This window comes from Anser anser, assembly GCF_964211835.1.
Source record: "Anser anser genome assembly, chromosome: 3".
Lineage (NCBI taxonomy): Eukaryota > Metazoa > Chordata > Aves > Anseriformes > Anatidae > Anser > Anser anser.
Genome location: NC_139722.1, coordinates 23,798,526 through 23,815,319, shown reverse-complemented (window position 1 = coordinate 23,815,319; position 16,794 = coordinate 23,798,526). Strand labels below are relative to the sequence as shown.

The following is a 16,794-nucleotide window of genomic DNA, read 5'->3' as shown; positions in this document are numbered from 1 at the left end:
AATTATATTGGTAAGGTATCTTAGTGAGCTTTTACTGATGTTATACATTTGAACTTGGTATGAGAATGTTAACAGATGTTGTATGTTGAACACTAATTTACCATGATATGGTTCTTAGTGAGCAAAATTCAGCCTCACAGAAAAACAGGAATACAGGGAGAGCAAATGGATGTCATCTTATTTTTCTAAACAGGCGTTAATTCAGTCCTCATTCAGTACTCATGTATGCGTGTTTTTTTATCTTATGTAGACTCACGTTAAAAATGTTGGCTTAGCAATATTAGAGCTTAGCAATATTAGGGTTTAGTAATTATAATACTGAAACTGCTTTCTCTGTACTAAGCTGATAGTTCTTTTTATCGGAATGGATTAAATTGCAGAACAGTTTGTATTGGGATTTATCTTCAAGCTACATATACAGGCTTTGTATTTTTTTCATCTCTGAGAAGAATGTCTTGTGTTTGACATATGTGCCATTGCTATAAAATGTAGCCTTGAAAAAAACAAACAAACAAACAAAAAAAACAAACCACACACACACACAGACCTGCTACTCACAGATGGCTGATGGATATTATCTTCAGAATGCCCTTTCTGGAGATCTGATGCAATCTCACTCTTATTTTAACGTCATGACTCACTAAGCAATGCAATATATTTTGTGAAGTTCTACACAGCATCTGATCTGTTAAAAAACTCTATCAAATAAAAAAGTGCAGAAATCATTCCTGTCAAATATATAAAAACTTTGTTTTGGGGATGCTCCTGGATCTCTGTCACAAGATTGCTCTCCCACATTTCCACACAACCAAGAGTTGTATAACAGCAGTCACTGAAGTAGTTTTGTATCAGATTAGGTGCTCATATCTGACTGTCTGAAATTCAATGTGTGGCAACCTACTTGTTTTTCTCTCATGCACAAACACGCACCTTATTCATCAATTGCATTTTTTTTGTTGTTATTGTCTGTTCTGAGGAGCAGAAATTGAAATGCGTAAAGGAAAGAGCTGTCCGTTCAGTTTTGTGTGACAGGCTCTAATAGATACCTAACAACGCAATTGTAACTTCATTGCAAGAAATCAACTGTTACTGAACTTGATAATATAAATGAATGAATAATTTTACATTCTATGATTCTATGATCCCTATGATTTATAGACAATCACATATACATATCCATTATCCAGAAGATTTTTCATAATGGATGATGTAGAAGAATAATTAGAAAGCAAAGGATGCATATTCTGCATTGATCTCATATGATATTGATCAGTGCTACTGTTGGAAATCAGAACTATAATAAGAATCTTCTTTCTTCTAGAATTCAGTCTGAACATTTTTGTCTTGTTCCCTGATACTAGCTTTTTGATTGGAAACATTTTTTAGAAGCTAAACATTATTACGAAAAATTAAGGATTTATTATATGTTCCTAGGATCATTACTAAAAGTTTGAAGAAGCTATGAGAAGTTTTTTAAGAAATGTTTAAAGGGTTATTGGATAATTTGGAACGAAGCTACACATTCAGCTATATTTAAATCAGAATGGTTACCATAGCGACATTAGAGACATGCTAAATGTAGTGCATGTTGTAATCTATTAAAATCAGCTGTGCTCTGTGCTTTAATGTGAAATTGTTCCATACTTAAAACTAATGGTCTAGAGGTGTTTCATCTTAAAATATGACTTTTTTTTTTTCACTGCTTCCTTTTATTGTATCTGGCATCATGTCAACAAATTTCTGCAGTAATTCTGTGTTAGAAGGCACATATTCTGTTAGCATGAATTGGTAATTATGATTGTTCTATTTGCTGGAGAATAGGCCAAGTATTTTCCTTTTGAAAAGCATAGAAACATGGCATTGCAAAAGTTAGAAAGAGTAAGAAAATAAAGAAAAAAAGATCAAATTAGTGATTCTTTAGTGATCTTAGTATGTAGTACAATTACCCTTTGCAGATAGGTTATAGGCAAGGTTATAAGCAGTTCTAGTAGGATTACAGTAAAAAATGGATGGACTTCTAATAAACAATTAAGTGAAGTGGTGGAAATGCTAGAACAAGTAGAATCTGCATGCTGAGGAAAAATAATTTGATGTATCTATAAAATATTATATTTATTATATTATATGCCTCACATATTTCTAAACCTTGAAGATGTTCAGTCAGTTTCCATGTTATACAGCTGATTGTTGGTTTGTATTCCAAAGCACTGAAAAAGAACAGTGAGTTTTGTTTTTTGTTTTTTTGTTTTTTTAATCTTTTTTTACTCATGAAAGATTATTTGAAAATCATGCATGCAATCCATCCTGATGGTATTAGTTTATAAAAGATTCAAGTGACATTACCTCACTATTAATTTTATGTCCATGATACAATTAGAGTGTCCAAAGTTATTAAAGTTTTTTGTCTAAGTAAAGTGCAGTTATGTAGGTCTGGGTCTTGAATGGATGTTCACATATAGATGAACACATTTTTCTTCCTGCTTTGAATCAATATGACTGTCAACAGGCTTAAAAAGATGAACATTAGTGTTTGCAAAATGAATGTGAAGCAGGTAGAACAGATTTTTTAATCTGTGGAGGAAGTAAAAGTATTATTAGAATGTAGATGAAAGAAACCTTTTTGAATTTGAATCACTTGCTTAATTTGCTATTATATAAAGGAGCTTGAGATGTAAAACATGTTTATCTTGAGTTGGTAAGCTCTCGTTTGCAATGCCAAGAAGAGTACTTCTGGGAGCATATCAGAAAAACTGTTTATTGGTATGTCTGGAGTACATCTCAAAGTCCATCAATTGTCTGAATTTTTGAAAAATCTGAAGGGCTCCTCTGTGGTTTATTATTAGAACTAAAATAAAATTCTTATTTACATGATTTTTGTAAATTAAATCTCTCTTTTAAATAGTTTCAAACATGTCTCTTTAGATTCCAGCTAAAGTTATATGCTATTTAAAATTAAATCAAGGTTAGATCTAGAGATAACATTAAGAAGTGCCTAAAATGATGTAAGATCAGAAATATATCACTCGGGGAAAACCTCTCAATGACTCTTCCCAAAGACTGCCCCTCAAGACTGATATACGTATGTACATATATATTTAATTTGGACTGAGTATTTTCAGGTGAGGTAAAGGAATTCACATGGCCATAGATAAGTCAGACACAGGCTTTTCCAAGCAAGTATGTCTTTGCCATAATTTTTGCAAAATTAGAAACGTATTTCACAAAAAAAATATCTCTGATATTGCAATTTGCATGAAAGGTGATTATGATGATAAGAAACATTCTGCAATTACTACTTTTGAACTTGAAATCTTAATATTGAAACTATTTTGTTCTAATTCTTTCTCATTTACCTTACTAATATTATCTGACTGCTTCCACTTAGACCCAAAAAATTACTATGCTTTTTTTCCCCCCCCAATTTTTGCTAATAGAAGAGAATGAATTACACTTCATACATTATGTTAGTCCAAATTAATTTTCTAATACTATTTAAAAATACCTTTAGGATTATTCTGACTTCCTTATAAATCACTTCAAATCTTAGTGAAAGGCCATAAAAATGAATGTGAATGTGAGAGCGATTTGGAAGCAACAGTAATGAATTGCTATATACTTGGCATATGGTTTGACATAAGTAGCTGGAGTCATCTGAAACCCTCTTCTTGTTTCTGTGTAACGAATTAACTCTTGTAACTACTGGGTCATAATAGTAATTTGTGTTTCTTAAATACATACACCAGTACAAGCTCTTAGATACAGTTCAAATCAGTAGCATTCCAATCTATGTATTTCCAGTCTTGTTTATAGAGATCTGTCTTAATCTTTCCATCTGTATTGTGAGAAGTCTATAACAAAGTAATGCATGAAAATATCGAGTGGAGTAAATCACCTTTTTAATAGATACCCATGGAAGCAGATCCATACGTATGAACTGAATAGTTATCTCAGAATTATATGATTATACAGCTGAAGAGCACCATCTATTGGCTTACTGTGAAAAAGTTGCTTGTGGATGCACTTCCATTAAAGTTGTTGTTACACACCAGACAATGGTTCTGGATGCACCCTTGAGAATATAGGTCTCTATTTATTTTCTTTTCCTTTTCCAACAAACAAGAAAGGATGTTCCATGACCATGGAACAAGAGGAAGGCAATCAGATTCCAACTTTTTTGCTTTAGAATACTGTTAGATTACTTTATTTGAATCAATTTATTTATTTTAGCCTCTTTGAAGAGCTGCTGCCAGACATCCCTGTTTGTCACCAATGAAACTCTACTGAAACTGCAAAGCCATTTGTTTATATTGGAGATGCTAGTAAACAGTTATCTTGTTACCTGCTAGTTTTAGGAAGCTCTTACCTTTCTCTAGGTTTTAACTCAATTTTCTTTTACCTGTTTTGGTCAGGAAAATTGGTCCTGTAAATATAGTCTTCTGTACTTGATAACCTGTCCATCTGATCTGCAATGAACGTTTCATTCTCATATAAAAGAAAAAGAAGTTGCATACTTACCCTTGAATTCTATAATTCTATTAACTTCCACATTGCAAAGTTCCCAGTTGTTCTTTCTCTCTCTCTCTCTCTACATATACACTTTTAGTCTACCACATTTGAAAATCAGCAGTAATGCTGTTTAGTACTTGAAATCTCTGTTTCAAAAGTATATAGGAATGCTAAATACTTTTTTAACTGTCTTGACATAGAAGATAATACTGTTCCAAAAAGCCAAGATACATTGGAAGGACAAAGACACTTTTAAGATGAGCAAGAAAGGTAGTATATGTATTTGTATGAAGAACCTTATGAGACTAAAAAATGCAGTGAGCATGATGGAATATGAAACATTTGCAATTAATAATGTTTCCTTCCCCGATTTGAATTAAAGTTATGTTCATGAAACATGACAGTATATTTATACTAACTGATTTCTTCCATACATCATTTGTTCAGAATCCTGTACCAGCACATATATTCATTAGGCATATTGCACGTATTACTGACATTAAATGACAGAATCCCCAAAGTAATAGGGCAAGTTCCATGTCTCTTTTAAAGACTCCCTTCCCTTTCCCTCCTTCCAGAATTTTCTGATTCTACACCCTCCTTCAGCATTTGCTGCCGTAATCAAACTTCTAAGCTTAAAATCTGGTAAAATTTATCCCAAATAAGCACTGACACATTCTAGTCAATCTCCTATTCCTGTTGTTTTTTAGTAGATTAAGGTTTTAAAATCATACTCTGCCCCCTTAAAAACAAAACAAAACAAAAACAGGGGGGGAAAAAGAAAAAAAAGGAAGAAAGGAGAATAAAGACAAAAAGAAAAAAAAAAGAAAAGAAGAAACTCAGCCATGTGATATTGTCATAGTCAAAATGATGTATAAGCAGTTTGCAAATATTGTGCTGAACTTTACTGCCTCTGCAGATCTGTAGTCTTGGAGTGAATGTCTCATTGGTCTCAGAATTGCTAAACAGTCTTTGAAAGGATTATCCCACTAACAGATTAGGGGATTTGGAAGGAAAGTAACTACAGCGTTTTGCATAGAAGGCATTTATGGCACCTTTGCCACTAAACTGGGAAACCAGACAACTGATATCCTCTAGTTCTTAAAATATTGCTTTCCAGAATCTTTTAAGATTCTCTGAGGGGGAAATAACATGTTTTAACTCAGTATCTATATCCAATTCTTTGGCATACCAGTTGCTATATCCAAATATATCCAGATAAACAGTTTTTTCACTCCTACAATTTTCCCATAATAATTATTAATAAGCTCATCTCATCAGTGATGTATCTTGTACTTTGCTATATTTATCAAAATCATCATGTTCCAAAATGGATTTTCTACAGGCATTCAAATGCTTGCTTGAAAGAATGAATTATCCACAGTTCTAAGTATATTGCTAGCAGACTTGAGAAAATATAGTGAACACTGCTCTTTGTCTTTGGAGTCTGTCTTTGGAGTCTGAGCCTGCCAGAGTTCAAGAAGTGTTTGGACAACACTCTCAGACATATGGTCTGATTTTCGGGTGGTCTTGTGTGGAGCCAGGAGTTGGACTCGATGATTCTTGTGGGTCCCTTCCACTATTCTATGATTATATGAAACCAAAACACAATGTAGATGAGAGGTAGTGAACTGTGTCTCCCTTTAGCATTTCCATAGGAGGAAAGATGAAAAATGGAATATAAAAAATACTATGGAAAATAAAGCAAAGCTGCAAAGAAATTCTTATTTTAAGACAAACTGTTTTTTATTTACTTTTCCCCATTCTAGATGTTGTCTTCCTTTCCCTTTCAGCATCCTGAAGGTATTTTTATTTATTTACTGACTCTAAATTGTTTCAGATACAATAAAAAGTGTGTGGATTTTTTTTTGTTGTTTGTTTGTTTTATTGTGATTATTATAGTGTGTATTAAATACTATAGGGTAATTTATATGAGGACATGAGCTTTGCTGGTCACAGTGAGGCAGATTCAGATTCTAATTGAATAATGAAGACAAAGCCAAAGAGTATTAAGAGTAACCACTCAAAAATAAGCTGAAATATAAGATCTGAATTTGTACGTGATCTCTGAATTCCTGGCACTGCACTGGAAAAGGTGGAAGTAGTCAGGGCTTTGAGTGGGGAAGCTGGGAGACAAAAGTGAATCTAACATGAGAAGAGTTTTGTTTGGGTAGATTGGGGGATAGCTTGACGGATTTTAAAGAGCTGGTAAAGTTTTGGAAACAGCTTCAGGATGGGGTGAGGGGCGTCTGGGAAATCTGAACTTCAGAGTAGCAGTGATGAGAATTTGGGGCAGTAGGTCAGATGAGCCTTTGCAGGGTGCCATCCCAAATGTGCCTGGGAGGTGCACTCAGGTCAGCGCTACCACCTGCACAGAGTGAGCAAAAACTTCCTAAGCACACAGGAAAACCACCATCACTAATCACCACATTGATACAGCAGGCATATCCTCTCTCCTTTCCTCTTCCCCCAAAACAGGAATTTCTTGGTACATTTTCCTCTGCTGTGCAGGACAGCAGTGAAGCCCGGCTTGCCCTCTTCTTTCCTGTTAAATATTTGGTAGCCTTATCAGCATCCTGTGATTTTTTCACCAGATACTTGTCCATGTAATGATGGCAAGTGATGAAATATGTATGTAGTTCTTTTGAGCTTTAGGTAGAAATGTAACAAAACACTATATAACATTCATTTTGGACAGCAGCTTTACTTTGCATTGTGTTTTGATCTTGTGTTCAGAGATAGATGTGACGGAAATAATCTGATTTAAAAAAAGGTAGAGTTCTGATGCAAAGGCAATTTTTTAAGGCCCTGTTAATAAAGCTGCTTAGATTATGGTAATGTATCATATAGAAATCTTGAAAAAGTTATTACCTTTGTGTTTAAATAAAGAATATCTGAAATGCATTGCTTTATCTTTTATAATATCTTCATCCTAAATATTATACATATGTATATTAATAACTGTGTAGATAAAAGTATCAGCAGCTTTTGTAGAGATTCTTAGCCTAAAACAGAGGGTGGTGAATTAACTTGATGTTAGCATTAGTGACTGTAAACTATCTCTTGCCTGTGTTATCTGTACAGACACAGAGACTGCTTAGCTGTTAACACCAGCATGTAAACGGTGTATGAAGTGGGAAGTACAGAAGCAATAAATTGATGCTTAATTCACAACACTATTGCTTTCTTTGCACCTATTAATTTACAGCCTACTGTGCTGAAGAGGTATAAAGGCTTAATTCATAGCACATCACAGACTGACAGGAATACGAGTGAGAGAACTCACTTAAGGAAACACTATGACCTACAGTATAATTTTCCACCACATTTAAGATAACATAAAAAGCACTAGATTTTTAAAATTAAGTATGTGAACAAGGTTTAAATACATTAACAGAAAGCTTGGATTGCTTACCAACAAAATACCACTAGCATTACTATCTTTCTAAACAAGCTGTCTAACCCTGGAGACTCAACATGCACCTAAAATTTCCTTCTACTGCATCTATTGTATAGTTCTAAAATATGCATAAGGGTAGCCTAGTTTTCTTGCAAAATCCTTGACAGTAAAATCAGGAAAATACATTCTAATGATGAAACAGCTTATGTCAGTATATTCAGGCAATGTTAGAAGCTTTTCTTAGAGATATGTATGGATCATTTTGTTTCTTACTTTTAGGCAGTACCTACATGGTACAGTCAGCTTCAAGTGTAGCATCTTAGTAAGACAAAATCCACAGATATTTTGACTTCTTGAAATTGAGATTTTCCTCCCCCCCCCCCCCCCCCCCGTTTTTGCCATATAGTCCTACCAGGGATTCTAGATCGATTTACAATTACATTGATTATGAAATATATGTATATTCCATTATGTTTCCCCATAAAATATTCTGGAACTGAAGCTGGGGCTGGATATCTTATACCATATAACTGGATATAACTGGAGTTGATTAATTTATAGACGGAGTTGGGCCTGTGTGAACTTCATGAGGTTCAACAAGGCCAAGTGTAAGGTCCTGCATCTGGGTGGAGGCAATCCTAAGCACAAATACAGGCTGGGTGGAGAAGGATTGAGAGCAGCCCTGAGGAGAAGGACCTGGGCGTGTTGGTTGACGAAAATCTCCACATGAGCTGGCAATGTGTGCTTGCAGCCCAGAAAGCCAACCGTATCTTGGGCTGCATCAAAAGAAGCATGGCCAACAGGTCAAGGGAGGTGATTCTCTCCCTCTACTCTGCTCTCATGAGACCCACTTGGAGTACTGCATTCAGCTCTGGGGCCCCCAGCACAAAAAGGGCATGGATGTATTAGAACAAGTCCAGAGGAGGGCCATGAAGATGATCAAGGGGTTGGAGCACCTCTCCTGCAAAGACAGGCTGAGGGAGCTGGGGTTGTTCAGCCTGGAGAAGAGAAGGCTCTGGGGAGACCTTATAGCGGCCTTCCAGTACCTAGAGGGGGCCTACAGGAAAGCTGGGGGGGACTCTTTGTATGTGAGGGTAGTGAGAGGACAAGGGGGAATGGCTTGAGAGAGGGGAGATTTAGGTTAGCTATAAGGAGGAAATTCTTTACTGTGAGGGTGGTGAGGCACTGGCACAGGTTGCCCAGAGAAGCTGTGGATGCCCCATCCCTGGAAGTGTTCAAGGCCAGGCTGGATGGGGCTTTGAGCAACCTGTTCTGGTGGGAGGTGTCCCTGCCCATGGCAGGGGGCTTGGAACTAGATGATCTTTAAGGTCCCTTCCAACCCAAGCCATTCTATGATTCTTTGATTCTATGATGGGGTTCAGTAACTTCAACTGACGTGTAAACCTCAGTTTAACCTGTGTAGTTACATTGTCACACTAATCTACGGTTGTCTTTTTTAGCTGACTGACAGGAAGGCATTTTGGTTTACAAAATTCACTCAAGCAAGTAGAATATACTATAGCAGAGCATATATGCAGATTTGTTGGAGTGTTATTTGTCATCTTTCTGTGTACATAAAAATATTATTGATATTACAAAACTGAGCATTCTAAAATCAAGAATGGCATCTTTAGTTTGACCCACTTGTACATAAGTTTGACATGGGTTTTTAATTATGCTATCAAATGCTCCTATTTCTCACCATGTTCAGAGACTGAATTACTGTCATGTATTTAAAGAGACTCTAGTCAGTAGGACCATTGCTTCATATGTTGAAATGGGAGGTTGAGTGCCTTATCCATGATATTAAAGGAAAAGAGAATAACGTTTCATGATAAAAACAGAATACCACTTTAAAAGCTAGGTCATACATACACTTTATCCACAGTGTTGTTTCTGTTAACAAATCTCTTCATACAAAATTTCTGCAGGTTTTTGCTAACATTGTTGCAATTATTTCTGGTACAGCTAGATTCAGCTCCTTTAGTTCTTTCAACTGCAACTAGAGCCAAGGAGAGCTTGAAGAGAGCAAACAGAATACCTGGTGGTCAAGGCTGATTTTTTTTTTTTTTCTCTTGGGACTGAGTATTGTATCAAATTAACATTAGATTAGTAGTCTTTCTAATACTAGTTTATCTTTCTTGTATTGTAAGAAAAAATAGTAGTTGTAGAAGTAATAATGGTATTAGTAGCAGTAAAACAGTAAATCTTCTAACATTATGCAAACATAAAAGATGGTTGGAGGTTCAGACATTGTAAGGGAGCACATTTAAAGATAGATAAATATTTTACTTTTTCTTCATTCGTTATTTATGGACATTTTTAAAATTTAGTTTCAGTCTTTTTTAACCTGATGAATTCATCTTTTCTTTAAATGAAAGATAATTTGAATAATGCTACTTAAACCCCCACTATTTGCGACTTGAATATTTTCCTAGCAGTTGTACCTCAGGAATCAGTTGAGAGTTTTTCTCCTATAAACTGCCTAATATCAGCAATTTTCACAGCAGACTGAAGGCTGCATCTCAGTTTCAGAGACTGAAAACAATACTTGTCTAGAACTTTATCATGGATCTAGCATTTTAGGCCAGAAATAAAATAAAATAAAATAAAATAAAGAATAAAAAAAGCCTTACTTTATCTACCTTGAGAGAACTGTCATTTTTGGTAGAATATAGTGTGCAACTTTTGTAAATTAAAAAGTAAAGTAAATAACTTTTCTATGGAAGTTTCCTATGGAAGCTTCTAAAGACTTATTTTATTTTATTTTATTTTATTTTATTTTATTTTATTTTATTTTTATTTTATTTTATTTTATTTTATTTTTTTAGAAAAATCATAGAATCATTAAGGGTGGAAAAGACCTCCAAGATCATCTGGTCCAACCATCACCCTACCACCAATATTACCCACTAAACCATGTCCCTAAGCACCAGGTCCAACTTTTTCTTAAACACCCCCAGAGACGGTGACTCCACCACCTCCCTGGCCAACCCTTTCCATTATCTGACTGCTCTTTCTGAAAAGAAATGTCTCCTAATTTCCAGCCTGAACCTCCCCTGGCACAGCTTGAGGCCATCCCCTCTGGTACTATCACTGGTTATCTGCGAGAAGAGGCCAACCCCCAGCTCCCCACAACTTCCTTTCAGGTAGTTGTAGAGAGAAAAAATAAAATGTGAAAGCATTAAAATCACCATTATTTTCTTTTTCTGAGGTCCAAACTGTAGTTTAGTGTATGTAGCAAGGTTATGCTTTAGAAGTGTTTAAAGGATGATAAAATGTCTTTTTGATATTATTTCTTAAGGTGTTTGGACAAGTGCTACCTACTGAGATTATTCCCAGTATTCCTATTCATTGCTCTTTTGTTCAACCATGATGGGTACTGAAAAAGGTCTTATGAAAATATGCTGGAAGAAAAATGGAAGGAAGAGTATAGAATTTCTTCTGTAGATCCCATGCAGCCTATGTATGAAGTGGATAGAAGAGACTTCAAAATACTCTATGCCTATATATAAAACATTCATGGGCAGTGAATTTTGTTCCAATCCAATTATGTATTTCTGTCATATGAATTAGCTTAATGGTAAACTGACAAATTGAAAACTGAGGCCAAGAATTCAATTGGTGTGAAAACTGTTTATGCTTATAACCTCAGAAGTGATAGCAGAGGAGGATGATACGTTCATTTAAATCCCTATGATATGGTTCGTGGTACAGTATTATAATGAACAGTTGTTAAGTGTATAAGAGAGCTGTATGTAAAACAGCACTAGACCAAAACTAGAACACAAATCAGATGGCGCTCACAAGTTTCAAAGGATCTTTGAAAACTAGATAGGTTGTTAAAAAAGAATGACAAAAATGATTCAAGAGTGGATGTTTATCTCATCAGAAAGCAGTTTCAGCATTAAAGGTCCATGTGGAGAATATACTGGATCATACTTATCTAAACTAACAAAGGAAGGTATAAGAAAGACTAAGAACCAGAATCTGTACTGGCTGGATTGCAAGGAGGAATGGATTTATTACGTTTTTTATCGTATTTTGAATTGGTGTTGAATTCTGTCTTCTCATTTCTTAAAATTGACATTGGATGTCTTTGGTTTGTGCTTTGATCAGGTGTAAATTATTATGTACAGCCAAGGGGTGACAACAGGATTTCCAGTTTTAAGATATAGAACCTAGATCTAAAGACTGAATATATGGGAAGACTTTATTCTACCAGTTCTTTTTGTATCTTCCTTGTTGTAAAAAGAAACTTAGAAGCAGTGAATCTTGTATTTAGCACTGAAAGTGCTATTCCATAACTTAGCAGTATTTACTAGGAGAGTTTCTCAAGTTGAGGATTTCAGCTCTTGTGCAGAGGGCAACTATCAAGAGAAATCTTGGTTTCTTGGAAACTGATGTACAGGTTTTCACAATAAATATTTAGAATGAACACACTGCCCCTGGGTAGCAATATGGTAATAGAAAACATGGGTAATGTGTTTACTTCAGCTGCTATATTTGAAAGCAATCCTGTGCACTCCCATTGGGTTAGATGAAGCTCTTAAAAATGTTAATTTCTCAGTGTACAGAAAGTAGCAGTAAACCTCTGCAAATCTATATAGATTTGAGAGCTGAATTAATAAGTTTTATGTATATTTGAGATTTATCAACATTTTTTTAATGGTACTGTCAGTTTTTAAGACACACCAAAATGACTTGGAATAAAAAAATAAGTTGTGATCTTCTATATTGGGAGATTCTAAAGTCACTGTCAAATTTTAGACACTAATCACCAATTTTGTAACAAAAGATGATGTGTCCTTTTGGAAAGAATAAAGATTTAAATATATTTTTCAGAAGACTGAAAAGAAAGATTTTTATATATATACATATATCAAATTGTCTTGAAGATTTTGCAGTTTTTGATTATTTCAGAAACTTTTACTTTTCAGAAATTAGAACAGCTTTCTGTTTATTCAAAGTAAAGTATATAGCATAGTAGTATTATTCCATTATAAAGTCTTTATGCAGCTGGGTTGCACTTTTTTCTTGGGCTTTTCTTATTAAGAACCTGATATATGAAACATAGCGACTGTTGGTAGAAAGATGGACAAGTTATCTCTTGTCATTATTCTAGAATTATTACTGTTTCTAATAACAAACCAAACTACATGATGTCTGTGTGAGTTTCTGATGCAGAAATAATGACCTTTTTTTAAGATTTCATGATCTAACAAATTCAGGCAACAGATATGAAATTCAAAATTAGAAACAATACATTTTCGTCGTAATAATCAACTGTGACCTGTGTAAAATAAACCATAAAACTTCTCTGTTTGAGCATATTTTCTCCCAGAAAAATCAAACCTGTCCTTGATTTACAGTTCTTCAGTCCTTCAGAATCTTTTGTGATGTGTTCCAATGGTTCATTATCCTTATTTTTAAAATCAAACAGCTGATTTCTTGTCTTGCGTACAGGTAGTTTCACATATCAGCCATAACATGTTTTTCTGTCTTTCTCTACAAGACTGAAGAGCTGTTATCAAACTTCAGTTCTTCGTAAGTATTTATAAACTGCCACCAAATAATCTCACAACTTTCTCTTTGGTAGTATAAATAGATAATTTTTGAGTCCTTCACAAAACAACAACTCTTGAATTTTCTTCAGACCCTCTGCAACTTACAATATGTTCTTCAATCACAAACTATACTTGTGAAATTGAAAAGAACAGTACAGTAGCAGACATTTGCTTGTTATTTTTTTTTCCATTGGAACACAAGGTCATGTTAAGCAGATTATCCATTTGTCTACGTGTCAATAGTTGGAGTGATTTTCATTTGTTTGTTTGTTTTGTGGTGTAGACATGTCCTGGGAGGTAGCTCAACAATTTTGCTCAGATGAAAACTGATAGATCTAAAATAGAGAAGTAGCACGGATATAATATGATGTGAGGTGGTGTTTTCTATGGGTTTAGCAAATTGCAGCTGGCTAATCTTCCCTCCTGCCATCCCAGGTCTATGAGTGCCACATCATCTCTCATGATCAGGCATTATTAGGAATTTTAACAAAAATAGAAGAGGAGGTCTATGCAATGAATACTGTGAAAACTGCTCTCCTCTGAGACAGGTGGCTGAGCCCTCTAGTAAACAGAGCCCAAGGACACCCCTGCATTGGGATACACTTCTGTAGACCACCCTTTGTGAAAGGTACCTTTGAGAGCACATGCCTTTTTTTCCCTTTCTGGGATGTGTTTTTAAGATTTTGTTCTGGGATTTATTTTTTTTTTTTATTATTTTTTTTTCCTGAGAATTTTGTTCTGTTTTGTTCCCTGCACCTTAATATTTACCATCTTAAAGCAAGACAAGCAGTCCTTCAGAGCATTACCAGGCCTGTAAAAGAGTAAGAAATGAAGGAAAATAAATCAAGAGCGCAGCCTTGCAGAACCTCACAGAAAATGAAAGAAAAAGACTTTTCCAGACCATGAGTAAGTAGCAAATAGAGAGGTAGGAAAGTACACTATGGCATGTTTTCCTGACCTCAATGTTAAACAGAAGCATTCTGTCTTCAGAGAGCTTTCCCTGAGGCACTAGAGATCTGATGGAGATTTGACTAATTTTGTGGCTGGGAGGCTGTCAGGCCCTGTGTATAGCAAGGAGTTGTCTCTTCACTGTGGTAACTTATGCAGAGATACTTATATTCAAAGCATTTAGGTTTCATGCAGACATCCAGTTCTATACAGGCAGGTATTGCCCATTTGCAAAAGCTGTGTGTGTTCCTTTATGTTGAACTGAAAAGTGCCAGTATATCTGTTTGTGCTCCTATGCTGCTTAGTTTAAGAATATTTAACCTGAAAAAAAAAAACAATCATATAAAATATATAGTACAGTGTGTATGGATATACTGGATTTCGTTACCTGCAGCTGGAAAATTATTTTGAAATTTTTAATTGCTAGTTTTGGTGCGTAACATGGTGAAACAAAATACAAAGGAATACATGGTCAACATGGATTTACCTAGTTTATATTGTAAAGAAAAATAAACTCTGAAAATATGCTGTGACTACTAATATTTTTTAGCAATAATATTGTTCATCTGTTTTCTTTTATATAATCTCTAATCTGAAGTAGCTTCATATAAAGAATGAAGCCAATGATTTTACCAGTTGGAGGACTTTGCTTCAGTGAGGGTTGTAGGAGGTACTAAGCCTGATTTATTGGACAAGCTGTACAAGGTCCAAAAACTTCAGAGAGTGTGTAGAAAGTAAATTTTGAAAAATAGGGTATGAAAAATTAATGAACAAATAATAACTTTTATTCCCAGCATGTTACTAGAAATAGAATACATCTGTCCCACCCAGCAGCTGCATCACATAGAAGCTCTTGAGAGTGCTTGTAGGGGTGAGGAGAATGTAAATCACAATTTGAACGGTAAAAAAATAGGCAGAGTCAGAAATATACTCAGTAAATATATGAAATACGTCTAAATAAAATATTGTGGGATATTTTTATTCAATTATAACAAAATAATGTAAATTTAAAAATTGTGCACTTTATAAATTACCTTATTTTTTAATATATTCCTATGATGAAAGATCAATACGGAAAGTATGTGTAGTGTTTTCAGAGCAGACACAAATATGCCAGCATCTTACTGCATTTCCAAGATGCCAGCATCTTGGAGGCATTTCCAGTAAAATTAGAGAGAAATTAAACATTTCTTTGCTCAATGGAATCAAACATAATTATTGATAAAACAGATGTACCATGTATCTTTATTTCTAATATTCCTAATCTATTATTTTCTGAATTTTCTCATTGGATAATAGTACTGCTGAAGTGATCATGCTGAAACACAACCCATGTAAACTTTAATTCAAAGCCATATGTCCTCATTTACTAACACAAACTAGTGTTTATTTTATTGAAAGCATTCTTTTAAAAGTACTCTTTAAAATGATTTTTTTTTTCATATAACACTGAGATCCCCATCCACTTTCTAATTACTGTGTTGAATAATTAGTTTTAGGTCCACCACAGTAAAATAGTGTTTGTTGTGCTTATTTTATTTTAGCTGTTGATGACTTTATTCACAAAGAATACTATGAAGATCTCTGCTATCTTGGTTGTTCATTTTTTTTATTTCTTTTAATTAGTATATGCCTCTGCATGAACATTCTTTTTATTAGCTAAAGCATGGAACTTGAATAGTCTTGTATTCTATTGTTATATGTTTCATAAAACATTTTTGTAAAGCCACGTTCAATCATTTATAATGCTCTAATTGAAAAGACACCTTTCAATGCTTGTTTTTATAAGACAGATGAGTTATTTACTTGATAGCTCAAATGAGTAACAAATGATTCCTATTAACTAATGAATAGGGATGAATAGGGAATGTATTTGCGTAGCTAAAAGACCTATTAAGCTTAAACAAAAAGCAATTTTTTGTTGGAATGCATAGATAAATATATATATATATATATATGAGGAAATGCAGCATATTAATATGGAATTGTTCATGGTAACAGATTGTGACAGTTGTCCAGAGATCAGTGACAGTAAATTTGCACCTAGCTGAGAAAAAAAGTATTTCCTTAACACTTTGCACGGGACCAGACCTCTCAGCTGCTACCTGTTTTTTATTTTATTTTATTTTATTTTATTTTATTTTATTTTATTTTATTTTATTTTATTTTATTTTATTTTATTTTATTTTTCTGATTTAAATAATGGTTGAAATTTTTCTTCTGATGTTCCTGATGCTTCTCTAATATATGAAACATTAACATTAGTTGCTTTCAGGGGGAGGAAGGTAATATATTTAATTAGGCTAATTGCTATTATTAGATATACAAACTTTTGGATACATTAGATTACATATTCTTCTGGAATGAGGAAGA

The 16,794-nt window shown here is 34.3% G+C and overlaps 1 protein-coding gene across 14 annotated transcripts in view; it reads left to right on the top strand.

Annotated features, from left to right (window-relative positions):
* Positions 1–16,794, top strand: part of CSMD1 (CUB and Sushi multiple domains 1) — a 1,157,973-nt gene that overhangs the window by 585,780 nt on the left and 555,399 nt on the right. The window lies entirely within an intron of this gene.